Below are 25,412 nucleotides of genomic sequence, written 5' to 3' on the forward strand. Positions count from 1 at the left end.
GTCATAGTACAGGTGTGTAGTATTGGTCATAGTACAGGTGTGTAGTAGTGGTCATAGTACAGGAGTGTAGTAGTGGTTATAGTACAGGTGTGTAGTGGTTATAGTACAGGTGTGTAGTAGTGGTCATTGTACAGGTGTGTAGTATTGGTCATAGTACAGGTGTGTAGTAGTGGTTATAGTACAGGTGTGTAGTAGTGGTCATAGTACAGGTGTGTAGTATTGGTCATAGTACAGGTGTGTAGTAGTGGTCATAGTACAGGTGTGTAGTATTGGTCATAATACAGGTGTGTAGTAGTGGTCATAGTACAGGTGTGTAGTAGTGGTCACAGTGCAGGTGTGTAGTAGTGGTCATAGTACAGTTGTGTAGTAGTGGTCATAGTACAGTTGTGTAGTAGTGGTCATAGCACAGGTGTGTAGTAGTGGTTATAGTACAGGTGTGTAGTAGTGGTAATAGCACAGGTGTGTAGTAATGGTTATAGTACAGGTGTGTAGTAGTGGTCATAGCACAGGTGTGTAGTAGTGGTTATAGTACAGGTGTGTAGTAGTGGTAATAGCACAGGTGTGTAGTAGTGGTCATAATACAGTTGTGTAGTAGTGGTCATAATACAGGTGTGTAGTAGTGGTCATAGTACAGGTGTGTAGTAGTGGTCACAGTGCATGTGTGTAGTAGTGGTCATAGTACAGTTGTGTAGTAGTGGTCATAGCACAGGTGTGTAGTAGTTATAGTACAGGTGTGTAGTAGTGGTTATAGTACAGGTGTGTAGTAGTGGTTATAGTACAGGTGTGTAGTAGTGCTAGTAGCACAGGTGTGTAGTAGTGATTATAGCACAGGTGTGTAGTAGTGGTCATAATACAGTTGTGTAGTAGTGGTCATAGTGCAGGTGTGTAGTAGTGGTCATAATACAGGTGTGTAGTAGTGGTCATAATACAGGTGTGTAGTAGTGGTCATAATACAGTTGTGTAGTAGTGGTCATAATACAGTTGTATAGTAGTGGTCATAGTACAGGTGTGTAGTATTGGTCATAGTACAGGTGTGTAGTAGTCGTCATAGTACAGGTGTGTAGTATTGGTCATAGTACAGGTGTGTAGTAGTGGTCATAGTACAGGTGTGTAGTAGTGGTCACAGTGCAGGTGTGTAGTAGTGGTCATAGTACAGGTGTGTAGTAGTGGTAATAGCACAGGTGTGTAGTAGTGGTTATAGTACAGGTGTGTAGTAGTGGTCATAGCACAGGTGTGTAGTAGTGGTCATAGCACAGGTGTGTAGTAGTGGTTATAGTACAGGTGTGTAGTAGTGGTAATAGCACAGGTGTGTAGTAGTGGTCATAATACAGTTGTGTAGTAGTGGTCATAATACAGGTGTGTAGTAGTGGTCATAGTACAGGTGTGTAGTAGTGGTCACAGTGCAGGTGTGTAGTAGTGGTCATAGTACAGTTGTGTAGTAGTGGTCATAGTACAGGTGTGTAGTAGTTATAGTACAGGTGTGTAGTAGTGGTTATAGTACAGGTGTGTAGTAGTGGTTATAGTACAGGTGTGTAGTAGTGCTAGTAGCACAGGTGTGTAGTAGTGATTATAGCACAGGTGTGTAGTAGTGGTCATAATACAGTTGTGTAGTAGTGGTCATAGTGCAGGTGTGTAGTAGTGGTCATAATACAGGTGTGTAGTAGTGGTCATAATACAGGTGTGTAGTAGTGGTCACTGATCTAATAATTTGGCGATAATAAAAACCATGTATCACCAGCGCCATTAACTATGTAACACCTGCGCCATTAACTATGTAACACCAGCGCCATTAACTATGTATCACCAGCGCCATGAATTTATTTGTGTCAAAAATATTTCTTGAATATGTAGGTAAATTAAAAGTCGCGAGTTTCTAAAAGCTTTATTTGTGAACCTTTATACATTTCTTGAATGTAAAAATGCTCAAGGTTGAGTTTGTAGTTTTGGTAACGCTCGTTCAGGAACACCGACGCTGCTCCACACACCTGGAATAGTGAAAAATATATAAGAAATTGTTGGGATTTTTAATCCGGAGAGTTAGCCTCCCAGGATAACTCAAAGTCGTCGAGGACTGTCTTATTGCCATTGTGGTCCTTCAGTCTTGCCACCCACACCGGTCCACTAACACCCAGGTGTACCTACTTACTGCTAGGTGAACAGTGACAGCAGGTGTAAGGAAACGCCCATTGTTTCTACCTGGCCGGGGATCGGACCACGGACACTCAGCGTGTGAGGCGAGATCATTGCCTACCAGGCCACACTGAATGGATTATTGATTGAAGTTAATTATATGGAAAGTGTGAGCAGGTGATGGAGGAGAGGATTGTGCCGGGGGTTGTGAACGCTCATCCCACACTTTCTGCCCACATGTCAACATTCAAGGTTTTGAAAAAATTAAGTGAATAGTGTGGGAGTTAAAGGGCGTGGAGGTCATGAGGCACTCCCATGTTACAAGCACGCTTACCACTCTACCTAATTTTGTTAATGAAAACAAATCTACTTTCTCCTGCTTTCACCACTAATGTGGTGTTCCTTTGTTTTTATATGGGATGGAAAACCCGCTTCACATAACAAGATTACGTCACAGTAACGTGGCTTCAACAATCCACAAGTTAGACCTCTTAATTTTCTTTCCCTAATTGTGGATATCTTATCATATAAACAGATTTACTGGTAAGTCAGACAGAGACCTCAGTTAGGTGACCAAAAGCTTGACTAAGTTGGTCATATGATCAAGATCGTGTTAGTATGTTACTCGTCTCTCGTATCAGACTAAGTACCACCCTTACTGCTGGCCACAGTTCTCTTGCTTCCTTCTCTTGCCTGTGTTTACCACTACAGACATAAGGTATTCATCACATAACATTCCTTTAGAAAATACTATCATACATAATTATATTGTTGAAGAAGTGTCAAGACGAGTGTGTAATACAAATGATGACTGAATTTCCAAGGTTACGTATCCAGATTAACCCAGAAATATGGCTTATTTTTGTAATGTTGGAAGGAGCTCTTCCCTAGGATGGGACGCACAACATCTGACTACCTCCCAGGTATCTATATGCTGATAGATAATAGGAAATTTTACAGAATGCCGTTCATCACCTTTAGAGTGAACTCGAGTCCTTTGGCTTTGACCTCAAAAATCTGTCAATGAGCTACGAATCACCTACAGACTATGAATACATTATCCCTGAGCGAGGAATACATACATGTAAACCGGGAACAAAGTGCTTATATTATCCACCTTGCTTGACAGTTCACAATATATGCCATTACCCACATAACATGACATTATTCACAATACATGTCATTATCCATATAACATGACACACTCGTCCAAGCTTCTCAATGATAGTTCTGGTATTAGCTACTGTCTCCAAGCTCAGTGATAGTTGTGTTATTGGTTACTATCTCCAAGCTCAGTGATAGTTGTGTTATTGGTTACTATCTCCAAGCTCAGTGATAGTTGTTATTGGCTACTATCTCCAAGCTCAGTGATAGTTGTTATTGGCTACTATCTCCAAGCTCAGTGATATTTGTGTTATTGGCTACTATCTCCAAGCTCACTGATAGCCGTGTTATTGGCTACTATCTCCAAGCTCAGTGATAGTTGTGTTATTGGCTACTATCTCCAAGCTCAGTGATAGTTGTGTTATTGGCTACTATCTCCAAGCTCAGTGATAGTTGTGTCAGCATAGTTGCTGATCCCTGTGTTATATAGCATAGCATATTAGTATCATCCATGTGCTTTAGATAGGAGATCCCTTGTAGCCTGTGTGTTACGTTGCGCATGTGTAGGCTCGTACCTCTGCCTCCCCCTCAGTCGGCGTAGACATCCAGGCTAGGACAGGCAGAGGCTGGGCTCCATCTCCCATCATCACAGTCTGACAATATATCGTTACCATCCAACAAGTGTGTCTACCTAACCCCTACGATAGTTGTGTTATTGGCTACTATCTCCAAGCTCAGTGATAATTGTGTTATTGGCTACTATCTCCAAGCTAAGTGATAGTTGTAATGTTGGCTACTATCTCCAAGCTCAGTGATAATTGTGTTATTGGCTACTATCTCCAAGCTCAGTGATAATTGTGTTATTGGCTACTATCTCCAAGCTCAGTGATAATTGTGTTATTGGCTACTATCTCCAAGCTCAGTGATAATTGTGTTATTGGCTACTATCTCCAAGCTAAGTGATAGTTGTAATGTTGGCTACTATATCCAAGCTCAGTGATAGTTCTAGTATTGGCTACTTCTATCTCCAAGTTCCTTACTCTAGTGCTGACGTTCTCAGGTAGTTATGTAACCTTCACTATCAGTCTAGTGCTGACGTTCTCAGGTAGTTATGCAACCTTCACTATCAGTCTAGTGCTGACGTTCTCAGGTAGTTATGCAACCTTCACTATCAGTCTAGTGCTGAAATCCATCCTCACATATAGTCACTACTCTCTCCTCTCTCTCCCCACCCAGATCCCTTCATCCCTAGACTTCCATATCCTCTCGTAGTCTCTCCATTATTTTGCCAGCTGCCAGTGTCTACTTGCAACTCTTGCACCTCGCCTTCTGCTGTTTCCTTGTTTACGGAAATACATACAGCCATTTTGGATTATATTGAAAAGACGAAACCCAAGATTGACGTTGACCCCCTTCCCTTCTTTACCTTCACATTCTCACCCTTTACAAGCCCCTACATCCACCACTGTCCTTCATTCTACATCTAAAGTTATCCACAAATTTCTTATTACTGATTTACGGCTACTTCTACAAGTCGATATTACTGATCACACTAAGAGTCTTAGACAATTTCCTGTTACCACTGTATTGCAAGTCACTCATAATATCAATATTATATTGGAATATCAGGGAATACGTGTTGACACTAGGGAACCTCTAGCTGTTGCTCTCCCAGTTTTCCCATTGTGTTTGTTTATAATGATCAAGGTTGTGTTACACACTTGAACTTCCTATCTCTGGTTATGTTTGATCACAATCAATAGATCCATTTCTCGAATAAACATACAACAAAAACGCTCTGCTTGTGCCCAGTGAGGTTCCTTATTCTTTGATTTAAATTTGTACACGTTCACTATAGTGTAGCTCATGTCTAGACAAGTGATAGACTGCTCTCCGTACGTTTCCCATTTTCTCTCTTCTATCCCTGATTTCTTTCCTCCTTACCTACTCCACTACTTTTGTTAGGTGATTGTAATGCTTATCATTAACTCTGGGGAGTCTCTCGTGGGGAGCAGTTGCAAGATTTTCTCACTTCTCTCCATGTCTTACACACCATTATCCCCACACACTATCCTTGCACTTGTTCCCTTGTCTTTATAGATCATCTCCCTCTTCTCATTCTTACATCCGACCTCCTGATCGCTCCTGTTGGCAGCAGTCTGTACACTCGACCCCCTCATCACTTGTAGGCAGCAGTTTGTACCTCCGACCCCCTCATCACTCTTCTTAGCAGCAGTTTGTATCTCCGACCCCCTCATCACTCTTCTTAGCAGCAGTTTGTTTCTCCCACCCCCTCATCACTCTTCTCAGCAGTTTGTACATCCGACCCCCTCATCACTCTTCTTAGCAGCAGTTTGTTCCTCCCACCCCCTCATCACTCTTCTTAGCAGTTTGTACATCCGACCCCCTCATCACTCTTCTTAGCAGCAGTTTGTACCTCCGACCCCCTCTTGGGAGCAGTTTGAGTGGGCAAATCGGGAGCTTTATACACGTCATACTTCTTTTCCTGATGTTCCTCACTGATATTCTTGCTGCAGCAAGAATATCAGTGATAAAAAATGTGAAATTACTAGTCTGAAGAGAAAGAAGCGGAGGAACATTAATGTGACTTGTGTTTCCTGGTGACCTCCTGCCTGTACTCGGGCTGTTTGCAAGGCGCTGCGTGGGGCCACTGCCATTACAACAGAACTACAAACCGGTTCTTCGCTGTTAAACAGGGGAGAGTGATTCTCTAGTGTGTTATCGGGGCAGCATAACATACCTGCTTGTGTGCTTACATATCCAGTGTTACTACCACTACTTGTGTGTGTGTCCAGTCTGAAAAAAGGTACTGAAGTTGAATGGTAAGTACTCCCTTGACCTGGCTCCCGTTCTTGTGGGTGATGGTGATAGTCTTGCAGACTATCACCATCACGATAATTGGACATCACCTTATATATTTATTCCAGGGGCTACATTTCTTTCTTCTAAATCCGAGAGGCGGTTGACGTCTCTAGATTATACTTACATTAGTGTTAAGTAGTCAGTAAGCCAATAATGTTAAGTTGGCCCATAATGCCTAGGCATAATAGAGGCTCTCTTTGCATTGCAACCCATTATTGTAAATACCTAATCTGAATGTACTATTTGCAAAGACATAAATAAATAAATAAATTATAGAACCGTATAACGTGCCGTTCACGCTACGTGAACTCTCATCAGTTTGCCAAGTGACAGTTGCTGGTCCTGCTGACATCCATGGTTCGATGTTTCAATATTTGGTCTCTGCGGCTTTTGTCGTCTTCTACATGTTTTCAGTCTCATTTGGTCTCACGGAATTCTCCCTCTTGATAGGAAAACCGCCGTTGTGTTATCTCTTCCTCTTTGTAAGCTAGGTACTTGAGGTCATGACATCTCTCACTGCACATCTATGACTCTTTTTAGTGTAATTTGTAAGTTGTTGGACTGCTTGATTAACAAACATTTAGATTGGTACATGGAAACCCGAAATTCTCTCCACAAATCAATTTTTTTTTTCGTAAGAGCAATTGTACAATTGACCCCATAATCAGCTTTGATATGTATCTTCACAATAACTTTGCTAATAATTAATCACTCTGTTAAAGCAGTGTCGTTTGATCTCAAGAAAAAAGCTAATGATATTACCTGCCATTGCAGCATCTTAGCCCGCCCAAGCTCATATCTTAGGCCTTCGAGGTAGTTTACCACTTTTCCTTAAGGATTTCTTATTGGAGAGGCACTTCCGTGTCCGGGTAAATAATAACTCCCCCCCCCCTCCCCGACTTTGTCCAGGTTGAAGGCGTACGTCAAGGTTGTGTTCTTACCACTACTCTCTTCCTGCTTACCATTAATGGTCTTGCCTGTGTTCTCCATTCCACTGTTTATTCGTGTCTCTGTCGATGATTTTGCTATACCGTATTTTCCGGGATATAACGTGCTCGAGAATATAAGATATAGGGGATGTTTCAAAACAGTTGTAACGTGACGTTAATAAACAACTACTAAAGCGTAACCCTTGACCCTGACCTTGAGCATATAAGGCGCAGGCTGATTTTTCAAGACTTTTGTGGGGAAATAAGTGCGCCTTATAAGAACATAAGAATATAATAAACATGAAGAGGAACACTACAGTAGACCTGTTGGCCCATACTGGGCATGTCCTTCACAAATCCAATCAACTAACAGAATATTTGTCCAGCCCATTTTCAACTCTACTCGAGCATTATTGCTTGATAAATCTATTTACTCATGTGCAAGTCCCACTCAAATCCAACCCTTCTCACTTATGTATTTATCCAACCTAAATTTGAAATTACCCAAGGTTTTAGCTTCAATAACCCTACTAGTCAGACTGTTCCACTCAACTACCCTGTGACTGTCACAGCTCATGGCCTTAAATTTTCAGCTGGTAAAATACACTAGATAATTTTCACAAAACTCCCTATTATCTCGCATGTTATATACCTGAACAAGATACGGTCAGATTTTTGGTGTTCTGTTAGATCGCCGAATGTGTTGGAAACCTCACACAACCTCTCTGAAAGCTGCTTGTCGTAGCCGCCTGAACCTCCTTAAAATTCGAGCCCAGCTTCATGAGACTTCATTGAGCAGTAATGTAAACTTGACTAAGTTGACCAACAAAAGTGTTCAGCGTCCCCCACAACTGTTTCTGCACTTGATCCCAGTCATCATTAAGAGTTATGTTTATATCTCTGGGCTTTGCTATCTTCCCGAGTCAAGTGCCTATATACAGAGATGAACGCCTTGATAAGGTGCGATGCGATGCTCATTGTTTCCATTATTTTACCCGCTTCCATGACCTTCACGACTCTTCCACGTAAAGAACAGTAAATGATATTAGTGTGGCCAATTTGTTTAATCATCGCCCCTATTTATTACACCCCTTCCATCTTCCTTTAATTTCTCTCATCTATACGTTCACCCTGCATCTCACTTTTCCTCTCCCTCCTTAAGAGGCTCCAATGATTTATGTTTCCTCCTCTCCACTTCCATAGGCAAAAAACTTGCTTGCCTCCTACAACCTTACGCTTAATTTTTATTGAACACTTCCAGTTTCTCTCTCTCTCTCTTTCTGTTGCAGTCTACACTGATGGTTCTAAATCTTGCGATGGTGTCGGGTGTGCAGCTGTATTTTTTCTTGAACGAATCATCAGAGGTCATCTTACAGAAACGGCTAGTATCACTGATATCATTCACATTACGACCATGTTCATCTTGTCATTCATAATTGTTTCAGACTCCCAAAGTGTATTAAAGGATATCAAGAAATTTGACTCCCCTCATCCTATAGGCCTTCATATACAACTTTGGTTACGTTGCATATCTAGTAAGCGCTAAAGTCGTATGTTGTTGGGTTTCTGGACATGCCAATGTTTGGGACAATGAACATGGAGACTCGGCAGCTCGTCAGTATCTGATTTCCCATAGAGGTATTCCATATTCAGACTATTTTTCAGTTCTCTCTTAATTTGGCAACAGCTAGCAACAACGTTGGTCCGTGTTGGACCACAACAAATTTTCTATTAAACCATGTTTGGGATTCTGACCATCTTCCTACCGATATCTGGTTTCGGAGACTGGTGTGACTCATGGATGCCACATGTTGAAACGACTGGCACCGCTGTGTAGGACTGTCAGGTTGCACTGTGTGTTCAACATATCTTAATAGAGCATCCTCTCTGTCAAAGTGTATCCAGAATCCACTTCCAAGATGTAAACTGCCGCAACACACACACACACACTGGCCTCCTCGCTGAAAGTCCCACCTTTGATACAGACTCTGACATTATTAGCTGAAACTAACATATTTCACCAACTTTTATTTTAATTTTACTCTTAAACTAACCACCCCACCTCTAACCCCTAACTATACACTCTGAACTTTCTTATATTCAGCCCTTCCCCCCACAGCACTGTATGACCATATGGGTTTAGCACTTTATTTCACTTCTGTAATAATCGAAGCTACTCAGTGATAGTCCTGGTACTGGCTACTATCTCCAAGCTTCTCAGTGGTAGTTTTGGTACTAGCTACTACTATCTCCCAATTTCTCAGTCTAGTGCTGATGTCAGCTAGTTATCCAACCTTCACTGGCAGTCTAGTACTGACGTCCTGAGTGACGCAACAGTAGTCAGGTCAAATGATGGTGCTTTATGGTCATGTCAGTGTATTTTGTCATGTCAGTGTAAATGGTCATGTTATTGTACATGGTCAGGTGACGTTATATACATATACACTACAGTGTACCATCAAGTTGCCTTCACCAGCCTGAAGGATACTGAGTGTAGTGGTGAGGCAGTTGTTGAGTGTAGTGGTGAGGCAGTTGTTGAGTGTAGTGGTGAGGCAGTTGTTGAGTGTAGTGGTGAGGCAGTTGTTGAGTGTAGTGGTTATACTGTATACATATTTCAGTAGTATTAATGTAATCGTTGCAAAGACATTGTGGTGTTACATGAGGGCTGAATAATGGTAGGTAGTGTCAGTTGTGAGTGATCTAGGTAGATAAAGGTTACCTCCAGGCTTCCTTTTTTCACATTTCACTACTTAATTATGTGCTTCAGTAAGCCATCATAAGGTCACAGTTCATCACTGATCCTACCAAATATTTTGGCTGGTATAACAGCAAGAGTGCCAACACCTTTTGTAAACTAACGCTTTAATTCAGGGCTTAGACTATCTGAAAGTTGGTATGACTAAGAGTGATACCCTCTGGAAGAAATGCAGCCGTGTATAAAGGCTGACTAAGCCGTCTCTTTGTCAAGCTCATTCCATTTGTTTACCAATTTACGAGTGAAGTATTTCAGCAAGCTGTTATAAAGCTGTGATTTTAGCCACTTTATTAGGTACACCCTTCTTGTACTTGGTAGGGATCCCCTTTGCCCTCAGAACAGTCTGAATTCACCACGGCAGGGATTCAACAAGGTGATGGAAACATTCCTTAGAGATTCTGGTACATGTTGACACGATAGCATCACGCTGTTGCCGTAGATTTCTCGGCTATACACCCATGCTGCGAATCTCCCGTTTCACCACCTCCCAAAGGTGCTCTTTTGGATTGAGATCTGGTGACTGTGAAGGCCCCTGAGGTACGCTGTGTTCGTTGTAATGTTCGTAGAACCAGCTGGAGATGACATGTGCTGTGTGACATGGCGTGTTATCCTGCTGGAAGTAACCATTAGAAGATGTATAAACTGTGACCATAAAAGGATGCAGTGGGCAGTGGAGAACAACATGACGTTCAACATTGATAAGTTCCAGCTGCTTAGGTATGGAAAGAATGAAGAACTCAAAAGGAACACTATATACAAAACTCAAGAGGATCACCAAATAGAACGAAAGGAACACGTATAAGACCTGGAAATAATTATGTCAGCTGATCTTTCTTTTAAAGACCATAACAAGACAAAGATCACGACAGCTAGGAAGATGACACTCTTCAAATCACTAGTGCTACCACATTTAGAATATTGCTCAGTGCTGATGGCCCCGTTCAAAGCAGGAGAAATATCAGAGCTGGAACAAATACAGAGATCGTTTACGGCTCACATTGAGTCAGTAAAGCACCTAAACTACTGGGAACGGCTGCAAGTCTTCAACATGTACTCATTGGAGTGGAGGAGAGAGAGATACATGATAATATATACATGGAAAGTACTCGAGGGCCTGGTCTCAAATCTGCACACTGCCATAACAACATACTGGAGTGAGAGATATGGGAGGAAATGTAAAATAAACCCAGTGAGGAGCAGGGGTGCGGTGGGGACAATAAGGGAACACTGTATCAACATCCGGGGTCCCTGACTATTCAACATCTTACCAGAAGATATCAGAAACACTGCTGGAACAAGTGTAGAAGCCTTCAGGAGGAAACTGGACAAGTACCTTCACCAGATGCCAAATCAACGAGGCTGTGATGGATATGTGGGGCAGCGGTCCTCCAGCAACAACAGCCTAGTTGACCAGGCAAGCACCAGACCAGCCTGGCCCATGGCCGGGCTCCGAGAGTGAAGCTTTCGAAGCTCTTGAAAGGTATATCAGAGGTATGGTCAGCAACAGTACTCAAGTAGGCTGTGATAAGATAAGATAAGATTTCGTTCGGATTTTTAACCCCGGAGGGTTAGCCACCCAGGATAACCCAAGAAAGTCAGTGCGTCATCGAGGACTGTCTAACTTATTTCCATTGGGGTCCTTAATCTTGTCCCCCAGGATGCGACCCACACCAGTCGACTAACACCCAGGTACCTATTTGCTGCTAGGTGAACAGGACAACAGGTGTAAGGAAACGTGTCGAATGTTTCCACCCGGCGGGAATCGAACCCGGGCCCTCCGTGTGTGAAGCGGGAGCTTTAGCCACCAGGCCACCGGGCCACTCACTTTAAACGATGTTCATTTGATATTATAGGTTTTAATGTGTGTCAGGAAAACATTCCTCACACCACCAGCAGCCCGAACCGCTGACACAAGGCAGGATGGAACTGTGGATTTGTGATGTTTACGCCAAATTCTCACCCTACCATCGTATGTCACAGCAGAAATCACGAGTCATCGGACCAGGCGACGTTATTCTAATCTTCATCTGTCTAGCAGTTTTAGTTTCATGTTCTTATCTGACAGGAGTGGAATCCGGTTTAGTGTCCTGCTTCTTTAACCTATCCACTTCAAGGTTCGACGTGTTGTGCGATCAGAAATGCTCTTCTTTATATTACTGTTGTAACACGTGGTTATTTGAGTAACTGTTACCTTCCTGTCAGCTGGAACCAGTCTGGTTATTCACCTCTGACCTCTTTCATTAACAAGTGGTTTTGCCCACACAACTACCGCTCGCTGTTTTTCATACCATTCTCCGTAAACACTAAGACTTGTGCTTGAAAATCCCAGGGGATCAGCTGTTTGAGATACTCAAACCATCCCGTCTGGCACTAACAATCATTCCACAGTCAAAGTTACTTAGATCACATTTCTTCCTTATTTTGAGGTTCAGTCTGAAGAACAACTGAACCTCTTGACCATGTCTGCATGCTTTTAGACATTGAGTTGCTGCCACGTAATTGGTATTAACGCTCAGGTGTACCTAATAGATAGATATGCGTGTCTTGCATGACGCGCATATCAACGCTGTTGTTATCGGTTTTAGATAGATGTTACACTAGACGGTCTAGGGGTTACTGTTCTTAAAGTGTACACGATACTTAACTAGGCCTCATTGCTTGCATATTTTCTTAGAAATCACAGAACGGGTGGGGATCGAACCCATGGTGAGTCCTAAAACTCACAGGTCATTGTGCTAACCTCTGGACCAGCTGATCCAGTGGTGTAGAGTGTAGCTAGTGTTGTAATGCCTGGAAGTGTTGTATCACCTGGTGTAGTAGAGTGTAGGTGTTGTCATGGTGGCATTTGGTTATCACAATGTTAAGGGCTTGCCGCGACAAATGATCTAATTTGGAGTCACGGAACAGTGCTAAACCAGGATTTGTGTGCCATTGTTTTGCATTGTAAAATGTAATGTATAAGATTAACACGACTGACTGGGTTACCTCTAAGAACACATTCCTGGGGCACCAGGCCCTCACCTTGACGTACACCACAGCAATGCTTGCTGCACTCTCCTCCTTATCACTTTATTAACTCAAGAGTGCTCGCGCAATAAAAAATACTGGTCCAGAGTGCTCATGCAATAAGAGTATTGATCAAGAGTGCTCATGCACCACACACACACACAACAGTGTGATATATATATATATAATATATATATATATATATATATATATAATTATATATATATATATATATATATATATATATATATATATATATATATATATATATATATATATATATATATATATATATATAATGTAATTGTGACCACGAACGAGTGGTATTGATCAATAACAACACTGCACTAGCCAAGGACTCGAACCCATGCTGCTTTGGCCTGATTCATGGTGGGCGAAAACACATGACGCCCTTATCCACTGGATCATACGATCCTATGGTCCAGTGGATAAGGGCGTCATGTGTTTTCGCCCACCATGAGGCAGGCCAAAGCAGCATGGGTTCGAGTCCTTGGCTAGTGCAGTGTTGATATATACATTTAACGCATCGGCTGTTTCTCACCAAGGTAGGGTGCCTCGGAAAAGAAAAACTTTCATCATTCACTCCATCACTGTCTTGCCAGAGGCGTGCTTACACTACAGTTATAAAACTGCAACATTAACACCCCTCCTTCAGAGTGTAGACACTGTACTTCCCATCTCCAGGACTCAAGTCCGACCTGCCGGTTTTCCTGTATCCCTTCATAAATATTACCCTGCTTAAACTCCAACAGTACATCAAGTCCTAAAACCCATTTGTCTCCATTCACTCCTATCTAACATGCTCACACATGCTTGATGGCAGTCCAAGCTCCTCTCACACAAAACCTCCATTACCCCCTCCTTCCAACATTTCCTAGGCTGACTTCTACCCCACCTTCCCTCCATTACAGATTTATACATTCTCGAATTCATTCTGTTTTGTTCCACCCTCTCTACATGTCCGAACCACCCCAAGAATCCCTCCTCAGCCCTCTGACTGATAGTTTTGGCAATCCTGCACCTCCTCCTAATTTCCAAACTACGAATTCTCTGCATTATAATCACACCACACATTGCCCTCAGACACGACATTTACACTGCCTCCAGCCTTCTCCTTGTTGCAACATTCACCACTCATGCTTCACGCCCATATAAAAGCGTTGGTATAACTATACTCTCATACATTCCCCTCTTTGCTTCCACAGACTCCTCAGTGCACCACTCACCTTTTTCCCCTCGTCAATTCTGTGATTCACCTCATCTTTCATCGACCCATCTGCTGACATGTCCACTCCAAAGTATCTGAATACATTCACCTCCTCCATACTCTCTCCCTCCAGTCTGATATCCAATCTTTCGTTACCTAATTTTTTTATCCTCATCACCTTCCTCTTTCCTATAGCCACTTTTTATTTTATAATTTTACATGCCCTACGAAATTCATCCACCAACCTCTGCAACTTCTCTTCAGAATCTCCCAAAAGCACAATGTCGTCAGCAAAGAGCAACTGTGACAACTCCCACTTTGTGTTAGATTATCTTTTAACCCCACACCTCTTGTCAACTTCTCATACAACTCCATCTATAAATATATTGAACAACCATGTTGACATCACACATCCTTGTCTAAGGCTTACTTTTACTGGGAAATAATCTCCCTCTCTCCTACATACTCTAACCTGAGCCTCTCTATCCTCGTAAAAGCTTTTCACTTCTTTCAGTAACCTACCACCTATTCCATACATGTGCAACATCTACCACATTGTCCCCCTATCCACCCTGTCATACGCCTTTTCCAAATCCATAAATGCCACAGAAACCTCTTTCTTATCTAAATACTGTTCACCTATATATTTCACTGTAAACACTTGGTTTACACACCCTCTACCTTTCCTGAAGCCTCCTTGTTCATCTGCTATCCTATTCTCCGTCTTACTCTTAATTTTTTCAATAATAACTCTACCATACACTTTACCAGGTATACTCAACAGACTTATTCACCTATAATTTTTGCACTCTCTTTTGTCCCCCTTTGCCTTTATGCAAAAGAGCTATGCACACTGCCAGTCCCTAAGTACCTTACCCTCTTCAATACATTCATTAAATAAAAGCACCAACCACTCCAGAATTATATCCTCACCTGCTTTTAACATTTCTATCTTTATCTCATCAATCCCAACTGCTTTACCACTTCTCATTCTGCTCACTGCCTCACGAACTTCCCCTACACTCACAACTCGCTCCTCCTCACTCCTACAAGATGTCATTCCTCCTTGCCCTATACACAGAATCACAGCTTCACTATCTTCATCAACATTTAACAATTCCTCAAAATATTCCCTCCATCTTCCTGATACTTCTAACACTCCATTTAATAACTCTACTTTTAACTGTCAAATCCATTTGTTCCCTCAGCCTTCATTAACTTACTAATCTCACTTCAAAACTTTTTCTTATTTTCAACAAAATTTGTTGATAACATCTCACCCACTCTCTCATTTTCTCTCTTTTTTCATTGCTTCACCTCTCTCTTAACCTCTCTTTTTCTCTCCATATTCTACTCCCTCCTTTCATCACTTCTGCTTTGTAAAAACCTCTCATATGCTAACTTTTTCTTCTTTACATCATTTCACCAATCGCTCTTCTTCCCTGCCGCACCCACTTTCCTGGAACCACAAACCTCTGCCGAACACTCTAACACTACATTCTTAAACCTACCCCATACATCTTCAGCCCATTGCCTCTAGTTTCACTAGCCCATCTATCCTCCAATAATTGTTTATATCTTACCGTAACTGCCTCCTCCTCTAGCTTATAAACCTTCACCTCTCTCTTACCTACTGCTTCCATTTTCCTTGTATCCCGTCTACCTTTTACTGTCGCTGTAGCTACAACTAAAAAGTGATCTGATATGTTTGTGGCCCCTCTATAAACATGTACATCTTGAAGTCTCCCAACAGTCTTTTATCTACCAGTACGTAGTCCAACAAATTAATATCATTATGCCCTGCATCGTATCTTGTATACTTATCCTCTTTTTATTGAAATATGTATTATCTATAACCAAACTCCTTTCTGTACAAAGTTCACTTACCTACCACACCCTCTCTAAATGTTTCTCCTACTTTAACATTTAGGTCCCCTACCACAATTAGTCTCACTTGGTTCAAAAGTTCCTACACACTTGCTTAACATCTCCCAAAATCTTTCTCCTCAACACTCCTCTCTTCTCCAGGTACATACACACTTATTATGACCCACTTTTTGCATCCAACCTTTATTTTAATCCACATTCTCCTTGAATTTACACATTTATATTCCCTCTTCTCCTTAACTAATCCTTCAACATTATTGCTACTCCTTCCTTAGCTCTCTCTCAGATACTCCTTAATCCCATTTATTTCTCCCCACTGAAACTCACCTACCTCCTTCAGGTTTGTTTCGCTCAGATCTGGTCCGTCCAACTTCTTTTCATTCATATTACCAATCATCACATTCTTATCCGCACTACATCTACGCACATTCAAACATCCCAGTTTTATAACGTTTTTCTTCCCCTTTTTAGTATTTTCTACAGCAGATGTTACTACCCATTGCTCCAGGCATTTTATTCGCCTCATACGACACGTATGGCTTATGGAGGAAAGATTATTTTCCACTTCCCCATGGAGAATAGGCACACTACACAGGCATGTGCATGCCTGTGTAGTGTGACCTAAATGTAAGTAGAGGTAGCAAGATATACACGTTATCCAGCGTGTTTATGAGACAGAAAAAAGAACACCAGCAATCCTAACATCATGTACAACAGTTACAGGTTTCTGTTTCACACTCACTTGGCAGGACGGTAGTACCTCCGTCAGTGGTTGCTGTGTGTGTAAATATATATATATATATATATATATATATATATATATATATATATATATATATATATATATATATATATATATATATATGTGTGTGTGTGTGTATTTATATATATATATATATATATATATATATATATATATATATATATATATATATATATATATATATATATATATATATATATATATATATATATATATATATATATATATATATATATATATATATATATATATGCAGAATAGGTAACACTTACGATTTTGGATTAAATAGAAACGCTCTTGTAGCTCAATAAGGCAAGAGAAAATTTGTGTATGCAATAATTTCGCAAAAATCATTCTGAACCTAAAGAAGAAAATATATGTTTGTTTATTATTAAATTATTGTAAACTTATCTAAAAGATATTTAGTTCGATTAGGCTAAATTAAATTGAGCTTGTTATAATAAGGTTAGGTAAGTTTTCTAATTTTTTTTGATATAAAATTATTAATTTTTACACTAACATAAACGAAAAAATATATATCTTGAAACGTATAAGAGAAAATTTTACCTATTCGGCACGACATGATTATATATATATATATATATATATATATATATATATATATATATATATATATATATATTATAAATCGTATAATTTAAGAGCATGTGGAAGACTGGCGAACCTCAGCAGAGTTTTCAACCTCACAAAATGCATTCCTCTTAGTTCTGAGACTTGTTATGTTGAAGGTCTTTAAATGTTTTCAAGTTCTGTGCAGTATCAAGTGAGGTTCTAAGCTGGAGCTACGTACTCGATGATTGGCCTAATGTATGTCGTGTGTACAGATCTGAAGGTTTCATTGTTCAAGTTGTTGAAGGTTGAAGGAACTGAACCTGACGACCTTGGCAGAGAGGAGTAGGTGAAATACGATTATGACTTATGTACGTAATGTGTAATTATATATATGAGTATACAGCAGTGTTTCTGCATTGTCTGTGTGTAACGGGGTCCTAGGTACTTGTTTGTCTTTATTCTCAGCAACAGTCTGGTTGAGCAGGTAATCAGTTAAGAAAAGTCATGTCTCTGGCGGGGCTGTGAGAGTAGGATAACTCTCAACATCTATCACTCGTATATCACAGGTATACTCTGTAAATTATGAGGGAGAGTGACAAGGCACCAAATAGGCGACCAAGATAATAATAATAATAATAATAATAATAATATCTTTATTTACTACCAGTACATGTACAAGGTATACAGACCATAGCTGACATCAGTGACATACTACTATATAGAAAGCCCCTTGTTATGCTGAGCATTTCACGCAAATTAGGTCAGTGTCCCAGGATGCGACCCACACCAGTCCACTAACACCCAGGTGCCCATTTTATTGCTAAGTGAACATGGACAGCAGGTGTCTTAAAGAAACGCGTCCTAATGTTTCCACCCGTGCCGGAGATCGACCGCCGGACCTCAGTGTGTGTACTGAGTGCTCTAGCAATCAAACTACGGGACACCTAAAGCACGCTTCTTAAGAAATAACATTACGTTAATAGACACATGTGCAACACTTGGGTAACATTATTGTTGAGATGTTCCTCTTGCCGGTGTGTTGATTAATAAGAACATAATGGAGGAGTAACACTGCATTAGACTTGTTGGCCCATACTAGGCAGGTCCTTCACAATCCAACCCACTAGCAGAATAAACGCTTCTCAAGCAATAATCTTTGATAATTCTGTTTACTCGTGTGCAAGTCCCACTCAAATCCAACCCCTCTCACTCATGTATTTATCCAACCTAAATTTGAAACTACCCAATAACCCAACTAGGTAGACTGTTCCACTCATCAACTAACCTATTTCCAAACCAGTACTTTCCTATATCTTTTTTTAAACCTAAACTTGTCTAATTTGAATCCATTATTGCGGGTTCTCTCTTGGAGGGATATCCTCAAAGCCTTGTTTATATCCCCTTTGTTAATACCCATCTTCCACTTACACACTTCGATCATGTCTCCCCTCATTCTTCGTCTTACAAGTGAAGGTAATTTAAGGGTCTTCAATTCTTCAATCTTTCTTCATACGGAAGATTTCTAATACTATGTATTAATTTTGTCATTCTACGCTGAATGTTTTCTAACGAATTTATATCGTCTCGTCTTCCATCGTTTATTATTTTACATTTGGCGTAATAAAAGCAGCGGTTGGCAAAACATCAACACAAAGATACCCAGGTGTTGTACAAGTGAAGGAACGTAGAGGAAGACATTACAAGATAGGTAGCTGTAGCTAAAATGAAGAAGTGTAGTTGAATCACTGAAAGACTCGTCTGAATGCAAGAGAAGAGGAAGAAGTGTAAACACAGCACAAGGTTCAAGGTTCTCACATAATCACTTCAGAAAAACGGGGAGGAACTGACAGGGAATTATTGTTGTAACGTAATAAAACACTGCAAAAAACATTCATGAATGAAAGAGGATTTCATACGAAAATATTCCACCGTTTGAAATAAACTTCTCTATAATAATGGAGCAAAGTAACATTTATGAAGGGATTCAGGGAAACCAGTTGGCCGGACTTGAGTCCCTGGCAAGACTGGCATGGAGTGAATGATAATGAAAGTGTTTCTTCTTTTTCGGGTCACCCTGCCTTGGTGGTAAACGGCAGATGTGTTAATAAAAAATATTTATGTCTGCAGATGTTGCAAAACTGGAATTAAATTCCACCAAATAGTTAAAAATACAGGAAGATGAGTTAGGAACCCAGGGGAAGAGTACCACCTCTTCGCTAAATGGGAAAGTAAAAAGAACGTGGGTGGAAATTACACTCACGCTCAAGGTGCACATAAACAAGGTGCACATGGGCGGAGATAACACGAAACTGGCAAATGTAGGAACAGCCTTTTGGAATGTAAACAAGGAGCCATTAAAATCGGTGAGGGCAGAGTACAAGACATTACCATGGAACCCATGTGGTATCAGACATGCAGGTGACAAGATAACTGCAGCTGCATTGCTAGAAGACTAGAGAACCAGAGGAGACATAATCACAACTTGTGAGATACACAACAGACAGACAAATTGGAGATTAACTCTATTGAATTAAAGAGACGAGATAGACAAAAACAATCAGTAGCAAAAAAAAAAAATAGAATTTATTAGGAATATCGTGGTGATCAGTTCAGTACATGGACTTAGATTAAGGTATGACAACCAAGATGGAGTGATAGGAAGGTTTTGGTGTTGGTGACTGTGGTCACGACAGCAGTGACCCACACCATACCGCACAAGTTTGCTAGCTGCGATTTACACAGACTACAGCAAAGAAATGATTGAGATACTGAAGTTCTAGTATGACTGTGTTTAGTGAACTATTAATCGACTGAAGATCGTCAGTCCTAATGATGTTTTCATAAAGAAGCCGCAAAACGTTGTCAATATATGCTAATTTTCTGACATAACCATAACTCCACTAGATTTTGAAAAAGCAGTTAACATGGTGACGCAGTCTCCCCCAGGACCAGACTTGTAGAACTCCGTGTTCACCAAGAACTGCTAGAAACCCCTTTCACGTGCCTTAAATATTCTATGGAGAGGGAACATAAACACAGGGGTCATCCCACAGTCGCTATAAACAATGGATATAGCCGCACTCCACTAAGGTGACCCACACCATACTAACAAAGAACTAGAGACCGATAGCTTTAACGTCCTACATTAAAAAAATCTTGAAAAGAGTTCTAAGAAGCAAGATCGCCAATCACTTGGATTGAGAACAGTTGCACAATCCAGGGCAACATGGGTTTAGAGCAGGTAGCTCCTGCCTGTCCCAGCTACTGGGCCACTGTGATATGGTCTTGGGTGCTCTGGAGGACACTCAGAATGATGTAGTATACACAGACTTTGCAGAAGCCGTCAGCAGGTGCAATCATAGTGTAATAGCGCAGAGAATGCTTGCTAAAGGAGTAACTGGAAAAGTGGACAGATGGTTCTTTAACTTTCTAACCAGTAGAAAATAAAGAGGCTGTTACAGGAAAAGCTCTGTTCCACAAGGTTCATTACTCTCTCCTATCCTGTTCTTCATATTTGACATGGAGATGTAAACCGTAGCACCGTGTCTTTTGTAGACGATACTAGAATCTGCACGAGACAGTCATCCATTGAAGACTCGCCAAATCTCCAGGCAGATATAAATCAAGTTTTCCAGTGGGGGAACGGAAAACAATATGATCAGCGATGAAAAAATTGCACTACTCTGTTATGGAAGACTTGAGATAATAACCGAGTATACTACAAACTTGAGAGTGTTAATCTCAGAGGATCTCACCTTCAAGAATTACATCTGCAAGGAAAATAACAGGATAAATAATGAGAACCTTCGAAACAAGGGCTGTAATGATTTCTCGTAAGTCGCTTGTTTTCTCTAGGCTGGAATACTGCTGTACATTGACATCCATCTCCAAGGCAGGTGAAATCGCAGATCTAGAGAATGTATAGAGAACCTTTGCTGTCTGCTTTAACTAGTCGATCAAACACCTTAATTACTAGGGACGTTTGAAGTCCCTTGACCTGTACTCCCTGGAATGCTGGTGAGAGATGCATCATAATTTACATTTAGAAAATCCTAGAGGAACTGGTCCCAAATCTGCACACACAAATAACTCCCTACAAAAGCAAAAGAGTCAGCAGACGGTACAACCTACCCCGGCGAGAAACAGAGTCCCAGGAGTACAAGAAAAAACACAATAAATGTCAAGGGCCCAAGACTATTCAACAGCCTGCCAACATACATAAGGGGAATTACCAGTAGATCCTTGGCTGTCTTTAAGAGGGAAGTGGACAGATACCTTTAGTCAGTGCAGCAACAGACTGGTTGATCAGGCCCTGATTCACCGGGAGGCCGGGTCGGGAACCGGACTGAGGGAGCGTTGACCCCCGGATCGCCCTCCAGGTAGACAAAGTTGCAAGAGAAATATCAAGCCGAGGATCACAACAAAACTACAAGAGAACTATCAAGCTGAGGATCACAAGAGAACTATCAAGCTGAGGATCACAAGAGAACTATCAAGCTGAGGATCACAACAACAAAACTATAAGAGAACTATCAAGCTGAGGATCACAAGAGAACTATCAAGCTGAGGACCACAACAACAAAACTATAAGAGAACTATCAAGCTGAGGACCACAACAACAAAACTACAAGAGAACTATCAAGCTGAGGATCACAAGAGAACTATCAAGCTGAGGACCACAACAACAAAACTACAAGAGAACTATCAAGCTGAGGATCACAAGAGAACTATCAAGCTGAGGATCACAACAACAAAACTATAAGAGAACTATCAAGCTGAGGACCACAACAACAAAACTATAAGAGAACTATCAAGCTGAGGATCACAACAACAAAACTATAAGAGAACTATCAAGCTGAGGATCACAACAACAAAACTATAAGAGAACTATCAAGCTGAGGACCACAACAACAAAACTATAAGAGAACTATCAAGCTGAGGATCACAACAACAAAACTATAAGAGAACTATCAAGCTGAGGATCACAACAACAAAACTATAAGAGAACTATCAAGCTGAGGATCACAACAACAAAACTATAAGAGAACTATCAAGCTGAGGATCACAACAACAAAACTATAAGAGAACTATCAAGCTGAGGACCACAACAACAAAACTATAAGAGAACTATCAAGCTGAGGATCACAACAAAACTATAAGAGAACTATCAAGCTGAGGATCACAACAACAAAACTATAAGAGAACTATCAAGCTGAGGATCACAAGAGAACTATCAAGCTGAGGATCACAACAAAACTACAAGAGAAGCGCAACACTCTTTGACTAATTTTATTTATATTCGCATAATTAATAAGTAGTAAAACAATACCATCATATATCAAAATCAGAATAATAAAGATGTGAATAAAGGGAGGAGAGGGATGGCTGTAGGGCAGGTGGAGGCCATCTGATCAAATTATTTGAATTGTACTGATTAATGTTGAACTCTCCATTAATTAAATTCAGTCTTTAAATGTTAAATATTTTCTATAAATTTATATATATTTTTTTCTAACTATGCCTATCAATTTCTTATTTCACACACTACCAGTCACACATGTCAGCCTCTCCACTACAGTGTCTTGGTTTCCACCGTGATAAGGTTTTTTGGTTTTCCTGTCACCTGATTGAACAAAGTGCGCTAGTCCCATATCTACCGCTGGCAGATCTAGCAGATGGATGCCAACCAGGAGGAAGCAAGCAGCCAGGGAAATGGCACTGCTGGCAATACTAGGAGAGGCAAGTGTCGGTCATGCTTACAGCTTCGTTGTCTCAACTCTAATGGTTTCCTCCGCAAACACGGTAGTTGCCCTGGTTCAGGATGTCCTCCTGTGGAAAGTGATGATCCAGAGCCACCTCAGGCACCTGAACCCACTCCAACAGATCTCATCTCATCAGACAATATCTTGGAAGCAATTAAAGCAACAGGTAGCAGGACACACACATATTCCCAAAGCAGCCCGTCCGCACGCAGCTGGGAAACTTACAGACCTCCTGAAAAAAGTAAACGATGGTTCCACTATCTTAAATGCTCCACCAACCATCAAGGCATGGCACAACTTGCTACTTTTTAGCAGTGTCTGCTTAGCTGTGCCGGAAAGAAGGGGAAAGAGACTAGCCCCGATGATAATTAAATCCTTAAGAGATTTCCCTAGAGCTGATAACCTCATTCGCCTTCCGTCAACACAAAAAGGGAGAGGCAAAACCCCCACTCCACTGACAGTGAAAAAGTCAGAGTCCAGGTGAGCAAGAAAATTGAAGAGGGCAACACAGTGGGAGCAATCAGAATTATTACCAGTGAAGATACAGTTGCTCCCAGGGATGCTGACACGGCTGAAGCACTTAGAGGAAAGCACCCTGCCAGGGAAGCCAGTGGCACCAACAGTTCCAACACCTCTGTCCCCACTGTGGAACCATTGATTGTAGAAGACTCAGACATTTACAAGGCAATAATGTCATTCCCATCTGGCTCTGCTGGGGGTTACACTGGAATAAGGCCACAGCATTTAAAGGAAATGGTTAATCCAGTTATTGGGGAAATTGCAGAGACACTGCTTTCAGAGATCACAAGGTTCGTCAACAATTCCTTAGCTGGTCTGATTCTGACGAAATTAGACTTTTCTTTTTTGGTGCAACACTTTGTGCACTTAAAAAGAAGGATGGAGGAATTCGGTCAATTGCAGTAGGCAACACGTCATGCCGCCTCGTATCCAAAGCTGCTGTCCAAAGTATTCATGCACAGGCAGCCATGATGCTTCAACCAAACCAGCTTGGCTTTGGGGTCTCTCAAGGAAGTGAAGAAGCGGTTCATGCAACAAGGGCGTATATCAACAACCTGCCTGAGGACAATGCAGTGGTAAAATTAGATTTCAAGAATGCATTCAGTCTCCTGAAAAGAGACATGGTATTAGCAGCAGTACAAGAACATTTCCCTGGTCTCTTCCCTTTTGTTGCAGCTGGGTATAGCAAGGAATCAGTGCTTCTCTTTGGAGAGCATGAAATCACATCATCGGAGGGTGTCCAACAAGGAGATCCTCTTCTGTATAGCAGTTAGGGAAATCACAGTCAGACTGACCAGCGAGCTAAACATCTGGTTCCTAGATGATGGCACACTAGCAGGTACAAAGGAGTCCCTCCTACATGATCTTACACAGGTAATGACACGGGGACAGGAAATGGGTCTCATCCTGAATCCATCCAAATGTGGAATCATCTCAGCCAATCAACAAATGATAAATGCAGTGAGATCAAAACTACCAGGAGCAGCAGTCATTGCCCCCACAAATAGTGTCTTGCTAGGAGCACCTCTGGGAAGCAATGCCATTGACACAATTCTCAGGAAGAAATTGGAAGAGTTAAGGAGAATGGAACAACGAATAGGCAATCTGGACACCCACGATGCCTTGTACCTTCTCACAAAGTGCTTGAGTCTGCCCAGGTTGACATATTTCCCAAGATGTGCACCTTCATATAACCGTATACTGCACGAATATGACAGTATCCTGAGGCAGATCTTTACGAAAGTACTTAACCTTACTCTAGAAGAAGGGCAGTGGAACCAAGCTACACTTCCAGTCAGACTAGGAGGCATTGGTGTCCGCAAGTCATCACAGATTGCGCTACCTGCTTTTCTGTCCTCATGTATTGCATCCAGAGGGCTTGTAGCAGCGATTCTCCTTGAAAATCTTAGGGACAAGATTGGAGTCCAAGACCAAAAGTTCATTGACGGAGCCATGATCTGGGATAATCTAATGGGCTCTGAAACCAGACCTGCTCCCCCCAACAACTACAAACAATCGCACTGGAATGGTCCAATAGTGGAAAATATAGCCTCAACACTTCAGAGTGTGTCAGGGAAGGGCCCACCTCCTGGCAGTGAGAGCCCCTCATGCAGGGGATTTTCTGTTGGCTGTTCCCAACTCCAGCCTTGGCACACGCCTCTACCCACAGACCATCCACATCAATGTTGCCCTTCGACTTGCCGCCCCTATTCTCGCCGAGCACAGGTGTATTTGTAGCAGTGAAGCAGCAGACCGATTCGGGTACCATGGTCTTGTGTGCCGTAAATCAGAGGGAAAGAGTGCAAGACATGAGGTTAATAACATCAAGAGGAGCCTCACAACAGCCGGATGCCCAGCAGTAAGGGAGCCACCC

The 25,412-nt window shown here is 41.4% G+C and overlaps 1 long non-coding RNA gene across 1 annotated transcript in view; it reads right to left on the reverse strand.

Annotated features, from left to right (window-relative positions):
* Positions 1-1,849: 1,849 nt before the first annotated feature.
* The window catches only part of LOC138855250 (uncharacterized), a 185,215-nt gene continuing 161,652 nt past the window's right edge, over positions 1,850-25,412 (reverse strand). The window contains exon 3 of the long non-coding RNA XR_011394442.1: positions 1,850-1,985. This is a non-coding gene — a long non-coding RNA (uncharacterized lncRNA). The remainder of the gene's footprint in view (positions 1,986-25,412) is intronic.

This window comes from Cherax quadricarinatus, chromosome 86 (genome assembly GCF_038502225.1).
Source record: "Cherax quadricarinatus isolate ZL_2023a chromosome 86, ASM3850222v1, whole genome shotgun sequence".
NCBI classification, from domain to species: Eukaryota; Metazoa; Arthropoda; class Malacostraca; order Decapoda; family Parastacidae; genus Cherax; species Cherax quadricarinatus.